The following is a 12,781-nucleotide window of genomic DNA, read 5'->3' as shown; positions in this document are numbered from 1 at the left end:
CCTCTATAAGTGATATCTTATGGTAAGTGTCTTTTTCTGTGTGACTTATTTCACTTAGAATCGTCGTACCTAAATCCACTCATCATGCTGCTCCTAGCCTTATGACGTTGATTTCATGGCTGAGTGATATTCCATTGTACATAAGGACCACAACTTCTTTATCCATTCTTCTCTTTCCTGGGATGTTTCAGGTGTAACGAAGTGGAGGTTCTTGTCAACAGAGCAGCCCTAAACTTTGGGGTGCCTGTGTCTTGCTGATTTTTAGTTTTCCCAATTTATACGCCCATGAGTGGAAGTGCCCTATGCTCTCTAAGCTGAGTTTTTTAGATGTTTCAGGACACATTGTACTCTTATCCAGAGTGGCTGTTGGCAATTTACATCCCGCCCATCAGCGTAGCAAGGCTCCCGTTTCTCCATGGCCTGTCCTGCCTTTCTGGTTTTGAAACTTTATTCAGCACGGCCCTTTTGACCGAAGGGAAGCGAGACTTCTTTGTAGCGCTGATTTGCCTTTCCAGGTTGCTTGGTTGGCCAAAAAGGGCGTATGCGTTTTTTCCTGAATATATTCAGGAAAAAACGCATACGCCCTTTTTGGCCAAGGGCATCATTGTCGAGGTTTTGCAGCTTTTCCTGTGCTTTAAAGGCGATTCGAATCTACCTCCTGAAATCTGTTTCCTGCAATTCTGCCTTGCTTTCAAATCCTCCTCGTTTCCTTGCCTCAATATATTTGTGGACGAGAGTTATCATTTCTAACTGTGCAGGTCTGTGAATTGCAGTGCCCCTGAGCTCCATTTCTCAACTCGCTTTCTTGGGAGCTGGCCGCAAAAGCGCAGGATTGCTTCAGGCCCTATTCTGGCTCCGGGCGGCAGGCTGAGCCTGTGGTTAATTCTTTTTCCTGATGGGAAATTAGAGTGACCTGTGCCTGTACCAACACCTAGAGCTAGTCTCTCATTGGTTCCCCCTCTTCCCGTTCATCTTCAGGAGAAATTGCAACCTGTACGGAACAGGAGGATAAAGGTGCTGATTCTCCAAGTAGGGAGATTGCTAGTAAAGTGGCTGGAATGGCGAACCGGAGCACAAGGAGATGAGAAATGAGGTGCGTTTTAGAAACCTTTCCCGATCACACGGTGTCCCATCTTCGGGGTTTCTCATGCATGTTTTCGATGTAGGAAGATGCCCTTGAACCTGGAGATTTGGGACCCATGGGATGGGTACCTCGCCGTATTACTTTAAAGGGTCTGCGTTTGCTCACCCAACCTCACCAAACCTCTCAGCCCCAAGAGTGTCCACCCTTATGTCTGAATCAGCTGTGGGTCTAGATATGGTCAATCCAGGTGGCATCACAGCCCCTGAACGAATTTTGTAAGAATTTCTCTCTCTTTCACTGTCTTTGTTTCACGGGTTTTTAAAAGTAATTGATTTTTATAATGGGGTTTAGCTGCTTTGCACTGCTGTGTTTCTGCCACTTTACACCCACTTGACTCACTTACAGAGAGATAGCAATACATAGGTTTTAAGATTCTTACTAGTCAGATATATTCTTGGGCGGTGAATAGGGGGTGTTGAGTCCAGTTCACTGAGCAAGGAGTAGGTCTTGTCTATTACATATTGGGTTTATGGAACGGTATCTGAGCTAATTTGAAACCCTTGTTTTATGCATCACCCCACCTCACCTTTCCCGTTAAGCAGCCATAGTGTGTTTTCTAAACGTGCGACTCTGTTCTGTTTTGTAATTCAGTTCAAGGGTAGCGGTTTTTACATTCCCTCTATAAGTGATATCTTATGATAAGTGTCTTTTTCTCTGTGACTTTTTTCACTTAGGATCGTCGTACCTAAATCCACTCATCATGCTGCTCCTAGCCTTATGACGTTGATTTCATGGCTGAGTGATATTCCATTGTACATAAGGACCACATCTTCGTTATCCATTCTTCTCTTTCCTGGGATATTTAAGGTGTAACGAAGTGGAGGTTCTTGTCAACAGAGCAGCCCTAAACTTTGGGGTGCCTGTGTCTTGCTGATTTTTAGTTTTCCCAATTTATACGCCCATGAGTGGAAGTGCCCTATGCTCTCTAACCTGAGTTTTTTAGATGTTTCAGGACACACCGTACACTTCTCCAGAGTGGCTGTTGGCAATTTTCAGCCCGCCCCGCAGCGTAGCAGGCCTCCTATTTCTCCATGGCCTGTCCTGCATTTCTGGTTTTCACAGTTTTTTCAGCATGGCCCTTTTGACCGATGGGAAGTGAGACTTCTTTGTAGCGCTGATTTGCCTTTCCAGGTTGCTTTGTTTGCCAAAAAGGGCGTATTCGTGTTTTCCTGAATATATTCAGAAAAAATGTATACACCCTCTTTGGCCAAGGACATCATTGTCGACGTTTTACCGCTTTTCATGTGCTTTAAAGGCGATTCGAATCTACCTCCTGAAATTTGTTTCCTGCAATTCTGCCTTGCATTCAAATCGTCTTCGTTGCCTTCCCTCAATATATTTTTGGACGAGAGTGATCATTTATAACTCTGCCTGTTTGTGAATTGCAGTACCCCTGAGCTCCATTTTTCAACTCGCTTTTTTTTGAGCTGGCTGCAAAACCGCAGGATTGCTTTAGGGCCTATACTGGTTCCGTGGCGCACGCTGAGCCTGTGGTTAATTCTTCTTCTTGATGGGAAATTAGAGTGACCTGTGCCTGTCCGAACATCTAGGGCTTGCCTCTCATTGTTTCTCCTCCTTCCCCTTCATCCTCTGGACAAATTCCAAACTCTGTGCAATAGGATGTTGAAGGTGCTGATATCCTCACGTTTGGAGAATGCTAGGAAAGAGGCTGGAGGTGTGATCCCGACAACCAGGGGATTAGGAGATGAGGTGCCTTTTCCAAAATCTTCCTGATCCAACCGTGTACCATCTTCTGTGTGTCACAGGCATGTTTTAGCTGTAGGAAAGGTCCCATGTATGTTAGGAGAACACCAGGGATTTTTTCAAATCACTGTCTCCCCGAACCCCAATCTGGGGAGTTTTTAAGCTACTGGTACATGTATGTTCATTAAGGGACTGGGCTGTAGGCAGAGTCCGAACTTTAGAGGATTGAAGTCTTCATGGTCAGAAACGCTCACCATCGGCCTCCTTTAGGTTCCATTTTATCTGTAGTTGATAGATGATGTCAATATAGATATCTATTGTTTTTCAGATTATTTCCCCTTAGGGGTTATTACAAAATATTGAGTATAGTTCCCTGTGCTATACAGCAGTTCCTTGTTGATGATATATTTTATACATAGCAGTGTGTATATGTTAATCCGAAACTGTTAATTTATCCCTCCTCCCACCTTTCCCCTTTGGTAATAAAAAAATACAAGATTTTATACTTCTCAGAAATCTAGGAGCTGAAAGAGAGGTATCATTTTCAATGGAAAATCATTCAAAACAAGATTGAAACTTCAGCCAAGATTAGTAGATCCACATCCTTGGAAAGAAATTACTGCATTTCTCTACTGTTGACCTGACAAATACGACAAACCCCTCCACTGAACTTGCTTATAATAAAGTGATGGAAATATGAAATGGAAGTGTTAGAAATACCTTATTTTACATGAGCCTTATACACTGCTCTATGTTAATTACAGTTTGGCTCACACATCTGTTCATTGAAGTTACAATATTTGGCTCACACATCTGTTCATTGATGTTACAATATTTGGCTCACACATCTGTTCATTGAAGTTACAATGTTCTCAAATTCTGTTACTGATCCTGCAGAGTCGGCCCCAACAAGGGTCCCCCTGCCCAGTGTCATTGGAGCCAACAGATCGAGACTGAGTTTGGTTCAGAAGCAAAGGAAAACTTTATATTTTGATCAGAGAATGGAGAGGTGAGAGCGTGCGCTCCCCCGCGGGCTGTGGGCCGGGCTGCTGTGTAGGGATCCCGTCAGCGTCAGCGGGAGGGACGAGGCGGAGCTCTCGAGGGCCGGGTTGGCTGGAGCTCAGGCTCTATGTGGCGGAGTCTGCACGGGGCCCCGAGAGCTGAGGTGTCGGCCCAGCCATTTTGCACTAGGAAATCGGGTCTGAAGTGCCAGGTGTGGGACCTCTGCCTGTGGAAACCTAGGAACAAGTGAAATTAGAAAAAGCACAAAGGAAAAAATGGTTAGACTTTATTTTATTGCCCAGATTCTATTTTTATCTCCCAGGAATTTTTAATGGGTTTTGCCAGTGACAAACCCCTCCTCTGCCTCTTGTCCCATTCCACATTCTTGGGGCGCTGAGGGTGCAGACACCTCTTCTGTAAATGCTTCGTGCTGAGTTGGGTGTCCTCATACCCGGGGGAGGGGCAGGACTTCTCCCCAGCAGCCTCCAGGTGAGGTTGATTGTCCCCAGGCCTCCTCCTTCACTGCTCGTCTGCCTGAGCACCAGCGTTGGAAGTTTTATAGATTCTAATGACCTTTAAGGGTCCAGGAAAGAGATGCGCAGGGACGCTGGGGGGGCCGGTTTTACCCTGCTCCACATTGGTTCGGCCCCCTTAGGCTGACGGTTTCTGCCAGCCTAGATGCTCTGACCAGTAGTCTGTGCTTTCTTCAGTTAGGCCACTGAATTAACGTACAAACAGCACCAGGTGTCAGAGCCCTGCCTGCTCAACTCCCAGACAGTCCAGGGCCGGTGGTGATCCAGGACCATGACGGCCACTCAGTCACCGCCCTTTTGAAATAACCAGGAGTACATCTGGTCTCATTGGCCGCCGTCACCGTGGTGTCTGTAGGCTTTTCTATGGTGGCAGCGTTATTTAGGGTTCCCCTGCCAAGTTTATTAGCTCCGCTCTGGGTGCAGTAAGTCCTGCAAGCAATAGTCTGTTCTTTTGGGGCACACTCTTGTGGTTTTCTGAGAGAAGCTCCAGGTCAAGTGATGGTCACACGAATCGTCATGGGGGCCTGTTGCCCCAGGTTGTCTCTCTGGAGGTTGGGGTTGGAGGGCCTCCTCACTCGAGGTCATTGTGCCCACGGAGCGATCCCTGCAACTTCAGGGCATGGTGGGTGGTTAGGAACACCAAGTGACGTCCTTTTCCCTTAGGAGGGAGCTGGCCTTGCGGGCTGCTCATTTCCAGGTTTTTAGATACCCCCAGTATCCTGGTCGGATGGGGTGGCTGGCCAATGCCTGGAGGGCATTCTTGCGTTGTTCCATTTCAAGTGGTCCCAGTTTTTGCACTAAAACTCCAAGGGCGATTCGCCTTCGACCAGGAATATAAAGGTCAAAGGGTTTAGCTAAATTAGGGAGGTCCAGGACAAGGGTCTGAATTGACTGCTCTTTCCTTTCTTGAAAGGCCGCTTCTGGATGCTATTCAAAAGGATCATCATCTTTTCCTTTCAGTGTTTCATATAGAGGCCCAGGTATTAGACTGTAGTTAGGGATCCAGATGCAGCAAACCCCGGTCTCCCCAGGAACCCCTAAGCTGTCTTCTAGTTTTAGGAAGGGTGAGGCTGCAAATGGCTTCTTCCCTTTCCTGGGATGGGCTTCTCCGATCTTCTGTGAGAATGAAGCCCAGGCAGGTCACCTTAGTCTGTGATATTTGAGCCTTTTTCTTGGACACCTTCTATCTTTTATTGGCTAGGTAGTCCAGAGGCCTCCTTAGTAGGGCTGGCGATCAGAATGTCGTCTGCATTTTTTTTAAAATTTATTTATTTATTATTTATGGCTGTGTTGGGTCTTCGTTTCTGTGCGAGGTCTTTCTCTAGTTGCGGCAAGCGGGGGCCACTCTTCATCGCGGTGTGCGGGCCTCTCACTATCGCAGCCTCTCTTATTGTGGAGCACAGGCTCCAGACGCGCAGGCTCAGTAATTGTGGCTCACGGGCCTAGTTGCTCCGCGGCATATGGGATCTTCTCAGACCAGGGCTCGAACCTGTGTCCCCTGCATTGGTAGGCAGATTCTCAACCACTGTGCCACCAGGGAAGCCCAGAATGTCGTCTGCATATTGAAGGAGGGTTCACTTCTCCAGAGGTAGATCTTTTAGGGTTTTAGCTAACGTTTCCCCAAAGATGGTGTGGGAATTTTTGAACCCCTGGGGCAGGACGGCCAAGCAGTATTGTTTTTGTTGTATGTTGAGTCGTGCCACTCACAGCCAAAATTTCTTGTGACTCTGGGACTAATGGAATACAGAAGAAGGCATCATTGAAGTCTAATACAGAATACCATATCCTGGTGGATGGTAGAATGACCAGCAGGGTGTAGGAATTAGGAACTACTGGATGTATATCCTCTGTGGCTTCACTGACTGTCCTGGCGTCCTTTACCTTTACGGGGCTCTCATGGTCAGGCCCCTCCCAGGATATGGAGCTCACCTGTGCAGGTAGCCAGCAGCCCACGGGGCTCTCGTGGTTAGGCCCCTCCCAGGATATGGAGCTCACCTGGGCAGGTACCCAGCAGCCCATGGGGCTCTCGTGGTTAGGCCCCTCCCAGGATATGGAGCTCACCTGGGCAGGTACCCAGCAGCTCATGGGGCTCTCGTGGGCAGGCCTCTCCCTGGATATGGAGCTCCCTTGGACAGGTACCCCGGCAGAGCTGGGCACACAGGAACCGTGCACATAGTCCTCATTGCAGAGCACCCCCAGCACACCTGTCGCTCAGAGCTGACACAGAGCACCTCAGAGCAGGGCTTGAACTAACAAACATCAGCTCCGACAGGTCTGTGACCCTAGGCTTCTCTCTGTGTGGCCTCCCTCCGCCTGGTCTTCCAGGGGCTTCCACTGCAGCCGGGGCACCAGGCCTCTGTCTCCACCCACCAACCCTCCTCTCCCTGACTCCTGGGTTCCTCTCATTAGGAGAGGGTCTTCTTGAAGTTGTCTTCCACTCATGGACCAGATAAAATGATTAGAAAACAAACCAGGGCTGCCACCCCTTGTCTATCCTGACTCTCGGGACCCTACACCTGTTCCTTGGATCTGGCCGGTGCAGCAAGGCCCATTATCTGCAACTCTGAGCCCCTGAGGGGCGAGGATTGGCTGACCTGGGCAGCCTGACCTGGCCGGCCAGCTCTTCCCAGGTGTGCCTGGGTTGAGGTCAATATAAACACCCCTCCAGGCAGCAAAAGCCTCTGCAGCTGTGCCTGACGCCATATTCTCTGCCCCGTCAGCAGTCTCGGGGTTGTGCTGGTGGGAGGGAGTAGGGCCCAGGGCTCTATGAGTGGCCCCGTGTGAGTGGGGCTCTGCTGGACTTTCTGCAGGAGTTGCCGGGCTGCCACCTGCTAAAGAAGAGGATGTGTCACCCATACCTGCTGCTGGAGTTTATCCCCAGGCAGAGGTGAGGAAGGAAAAAAGCAGTGGGGACCGGGACAGGAGGGGTACCTCAGGCAGGGAAATGGAAAGATTCCAGAAGAGCGCCCGGGGCCAGGACCGTCCTGGCTGGCCTGCAGGCACCAAGTTGTCCTGCGTGCTGTCGCTGGTGTGACTCCAAGCCCCTTCCTCTAGGCTTTAAAGTCTTTGCACACATTCAGGTGTTTTACCTGGGAAGGGTGGGAAAAGTTCAGCAGCAGCTGGCCTGAGGCTCAGCTCACGTTTACTCAGAGACGCCTCCTCACGGTCCCCCAGCTTTGCAATGAGGACGCTCCTTGCGGGGGAGCTGCTGGCTGCATGGGAGATGATTCCCCACCTCTGACCAACTTCAGAATTGTTTACCACTGGAGCAAGTGCCCTGATAGGGATTTCCTCTGTATGACCAGTGGGTTCTGTTTTTTTTTTTTTTCTTTTTTGGTTCAAGGTAGGTTTTATTCCTCTTTTTGTATTTATAGATATAAGCATGGAAATAATTCATTCATATAAATACGTCTATGGGAAGGACAGAACTTTTTTTTCTGTTTTCTGTTTTTAAATATTTTTAAATTTTTAAATTTTATTTTATTCATTTTTTTATACAGCAGGTTCTTATTGGTTATCTATTTTATACATATAAGTGTATATCTGTCAATCCCAGGCTCGCAATTCATCCCACCACCACCACCCTGCCACTTTCCCCCCTTGGTGACCATACATTTGTTCTCTACGTCTGTGTCTCTATTTCTGCCTTGCAAACCGGTTCATCTGTACCATTTTTCTAGGTTCCACATGTATGCATTAATATACGATATATGTTTTTCTTTTTCTGACTTACTTCACTCTGTATGACAGTCTCTAGATCTATCCACGTGTCTACAAATGACCCAATTTCATTCCTTTTTATGGCTGAGTAGTATTCCATTTTATATATGTACCACATATTTTCCATTTGTCTATCTATGGGCATTTAGGTTGCTTCCATGACCTGGCTATTGTAAATAGTGCTGCAATGAACATTGTGGTGAATGTGTCTTTTTGAATTATGGTTTTCTCTGGGTATATGCCCAGTAGTGGGATTGCTGGGTCATATGGTAATTCTATTTTTAGTTTTTTAAGGAACCTCCATACTGTTCTCCATCGTGACTGTATCAATTTACATTCCCACAAATAGTGTAAGAGGGTTCCCTTTTCTCCACACCCTCTCCAGCATTTGTTGTCTGTAGATTTTCTGATGATGCCCATTCTAACTTGTGTGAGGTGATACCTCATTGTAGTTTTGGTTTATATTTCTCAATAATTAGTGATGTTGAGCAGCTTTTCATGTGCTTCTTGGCCATCTGTATGTCTTCTCGGGACAAATGTCTATTTACGTCATCTGCCCATTTTTGGATTGGGTTGTTTGTTTTTTTACTGTTGAGCTGCATGAGCTGTTTATATATATTGGAGATTAATCCTTTGTCCATTGATTCGTTTGCAAATATTTTCTCCCATTCTGAGGGTTGTCTTTTCGTCGTCTTTGTAGTTTCCTTTGCTTTCCAAAAGCTTTTAGGTTTCATTTGCTCCCATTTGTTTATTTTTGTTTTTTATTCCATTACTCTAGGAGGTGGATCAAAAAAGATCTTGCTGTGATTTATGTCAAAGAGTATTCTTCCTATGTTTTCCTCTAAGAGTTTTATAGTGTCCAGTCTAACATTTCGGTCTCTAATCCATTTTGAGTTTATTTTTTGTGTATGGTGTTAGGGAGTGTTCTAATTTCATTCTTTTACATGTAGCTGTCCATTTTTCCCAGCACCACTTATTGAAGAGACTGTCTTTTCTCCATTGTATATCCTTGCCTCCTTTGTCATAGATTAGTGGACCATAGGTGTGTAGGTTTGTCTCTGGGCTTTCTTTTTTTTTTCTTTTACATCTTTATTGGAGTATAATTGTTTTACAATTGTGTGTTAGTTTCTGCTGTATGAAAAAGTGAATCAGCTATACGTATACATATAACACCATATCCCCTCCCTCTTGCACTTCCCTCTCACTCCCTTATCCCACCCCTGTAGGTGGTCACAAAGCACCGAGCTGATCTCCCTGTGCTATGTGGCTGCTTCCCAGTAGCTATCAATTTTACATTTGGTAGTGTATATATGTCCATACCACTCTCTCACTTTGTCCCAGCTTACCCTTCCCCCTCCCCATGTCCTCAAGTCCTTTCTCTACGTCTGTGTCCTTAATCCTTTCCTGCCCCTAGGTTCTTCATAAACTTTTTTCTTTTAGATTCCATATATATGTGTTAGCATACGGTATTTGTTTTTCTCTTTCTGACTTACTTCACTCTGTAAGACAGACTCTAGATCCATCCACCTCACTACAAATAACTCAATTTCGTTTCTTTTTATGGCTGAATAATGTTCCATTGTATATATGTGCCACATCTTCTTTATCCAGTTATCTGTTGATGGACACTTAGGTTGCTTCCATGTCCTGGCTATTGTAAATAGAGCTACCATGAACATTGTGGTACATGACTCTTTTTGAATTATGGTTTTCTCAGGGTAAATGTCCAGTAGTGGGATTGCTGGGTTGTACGGTTGTTCTATTTTTAGTTTTTAAGGAACCCCCATACCGTTCTCCCTAGTAGCTATATCAATTTACATTCCCACCAACAGTGCAAGAGGGTTCCCTTTTTTCCAATAAATGCCTCTCCAGCATTTATTGTTTGTAGATTTTTTGATGATGGCCATTCTGACTGGTGTGAGGTGATATCTCACTGTAGTTTTGATTTGCATTTCTCTAATGATTAGTGATGTTCAGCATCCTTTCATGTGTTTGTTGGCAAACTGTATATCTTCTTTGGAGAAATGTCTATTTAGGTCTTCTGCCCATTTTTGGATTGGGTTGTTTGGTTTTGTGATATTGAGCTACATGAGCTGCTTTTTGGAGATTAATCCTTTGCCATTTGCTTCATTTGAAAATATTTTCTCCCATTCTGATGGTTGTCTTTTCATCTTGCTTATGTTTTCCTTTGCTGTGCAAAAGATTTTAAGTTTCATTAGGTCCCACTTTTTTTATTTTTGTTTTTATTTCCATTTCCCTAGGAGGTGGGTCAAAAAGGATCTTGCTGTGATTTATGTCATAGACTGTTCTGCTTATGTTTTCCTCTAAGAGTTTTATAGTGGCTGGTCTTACATTTAGGCCTCTAATCCATTTTGAGTTTATTTTTGTGTATGGTGTTAGGGAGTGTTCTAATTTCATTCTTTTACATGTAGCTGTCCAGTTTTCCCAGCACCACCTACTGAAGACACTGTCTTTTCTCCATTGTATACCCTTGCCTCCTTTGTCATAGATTAGTGGACCATAGGTACGTGGGTTTATCTCTGTGCTTTCTATCCTGTTCTATTGATCTATATTTCTGTTTTTGTGTCAGTACCATAACATCTTGATTACTGTAGCTTTGTAATATAGTCTGAAGTCTGGAAGTCTGATTCCTCCAGCTCTTTTTTTTTTTCCCCTCAAGGCTGCTTTGGCTATCTGGGGTCTTTTGTGTCTCCCTACAAATTTTAAGATTTTTTTTTCTAGTTCTGTAGAAAATGCCAAAGGTATTTTGATAGGGATTGCATTGAATCTGTAGATTGCTTTGGGTAGTATAGTCATTTTCACAATATTGATTCTTCTAATCCAAGAACATGGTATATGTCTCCATCTATTTGTATCATCTTTAATTTCTTTCATCAGTGTCTTATAGTTTTCTGCATACAGGTCTTTTGTCTCCTTAGGTAGGTTTATTCCTAGATATTTTATTCTTTTTGTTTTTGCCTCCATTCTTTTGCCAAGGTCTTGGATCATCTTCACTATCTTTATTCTGATTCTTTTTCTGGAAGGTTCCCTATCTCCACCTCATTTCGTTTTTTTTCTGGGGTTTTATCTTGTTCCTTGATCTGGTATAAAGTCCTCTGCCTTTTCATTTTGTCTATCTTTCTGTGAATGTGGTTTTCCTTCCACGGGCTTCAGAATTGTAGTTCTTCTTCCTTCTGCTGTCTGCTCTCCAGTGGATGAGTCTATCTTAGAGGCTTGTGCAAGCTTCCTGATGGGAGGGACTGGTGGTGGGTAGAGCTGGGTGTTGCTTTGGTGGGCAGAGCTTTAATCCGCTTGTCTGCAGATTAAATAAAACTTTAATAAAAAGTTTAATCTGCTTGTCTGCTGATCCATGGGGCTGGGTTCCCTCCCTGTTGGTTGTTTGGCCTGAGGCAACCCAGCACTGGAGTCTACCTTGCTCTTGGTGGGGCTAATGGCGGACTCTGGGAGGGCTCACACCAAGGAGTATTTCCCAGAACTTCTGCTGCCAGTGTCGTTGTCCTCACGGTGAGCCACAGCCACAGCCACCACCTGCCTCTGCAGGAGACCCTCTAAAACTATCAGGTAGTTCTGGTCATTCTCCTACGGGGTCACTGCTCTTTCCCCTGGGCCCTGATGTGCACATTACTTTGTGTGTGCCCTCCAAGAGTGGAGTATCTGAGTGGAGTTGAGACTCTGAGACTCTGCGTGGAGTCGCACAGACTCTGGGTCCTGTGAAGCTTTGATGTTTGGTGGTTCTAGAAATCCTATAGGAGACGGTCCACAGCAGGTGAAGCTAATGCTGTCAGTAGAGGTGATGAAGCCAAAGATCTGCAGTTCCGACTAGAGGTGCCAATGTACATACAGGACAAAATCATCTCGTGTGAATGTAGTTCAGGCATGTTTAAGATGAATGGAGCCATGTTAATGCCTACCATATTCTATCTTGAGCCTCTCCTCAGGGACCCCCTCCTCAGTTCCTGAGGCTCCTGTAAGTCATGTACAGGGGACTGGAGAGTGGGCTCTGTCCCATCTGAGCCCTGAGTTACCCTGTGTGTATCTTAGGATACTTTGTATTTCTGTGGTGTCTGTTGTAACATCACCTCTTTCATTTCAGATTTATTTGGGCCCTTTCTTTTTAAAAAAAAAACATACTATTGTTGTCTTTTATTCTTTACAGAAGTGTAATAAGTGTTTGATCTACTATCCTCACTCTATGTATACTTTTTGCAGTGAGATTTTTACTTTACTTTGTTTTCTTGCTACTATCAATAATTAGTGAGACTTCTTTTAAGCTATCTTCAACATTGCTTATAAAGCTGCTTTATTAGTGATGACAGAGCCTTAATGGAAGTCATGTTCTGGTTGTAAAGTAGAATGCAATGTGCCAGCAAAAAGCCCCTTAAGTTTACGTCTCATTACTTCTTGTTCTTTTTTTAATTTAATTTTTATTTTTTATCAGAGCAAATTTGATTAAAATGTTTTGTTTCTTCTAGATGTGCAAGATGTGGTTCTTTTAAACATATACATATATCTATTCTTCTTTGGATCATTTCCCCATGTAGGTTATGACACAATGTTGAGTAATCTTCTCTTGGTATTACGTAGGTCTTTGGTGATTACATATTTCACATGTGTTTCTATATCTATGTTAATCCCAATATCCTAATGTATCCAATCC

The sequence above is a fragment of the Balaenoptera borealis genome (assembly GCF_965194805.1).
Source record: "Balaenoptera borealis genome assembly, chromosome: 10".
Classification (NCBI taxonomy): domain Eukaryota; kingdom Metazoa; phylum Chordata; class Mammalia; order Artiodactyla; family Balaenopteridae; genus Balaenoptera; species Balaenoptera borealis.
Note: the sequence above shows the minus strand (reverse complement) of the source record.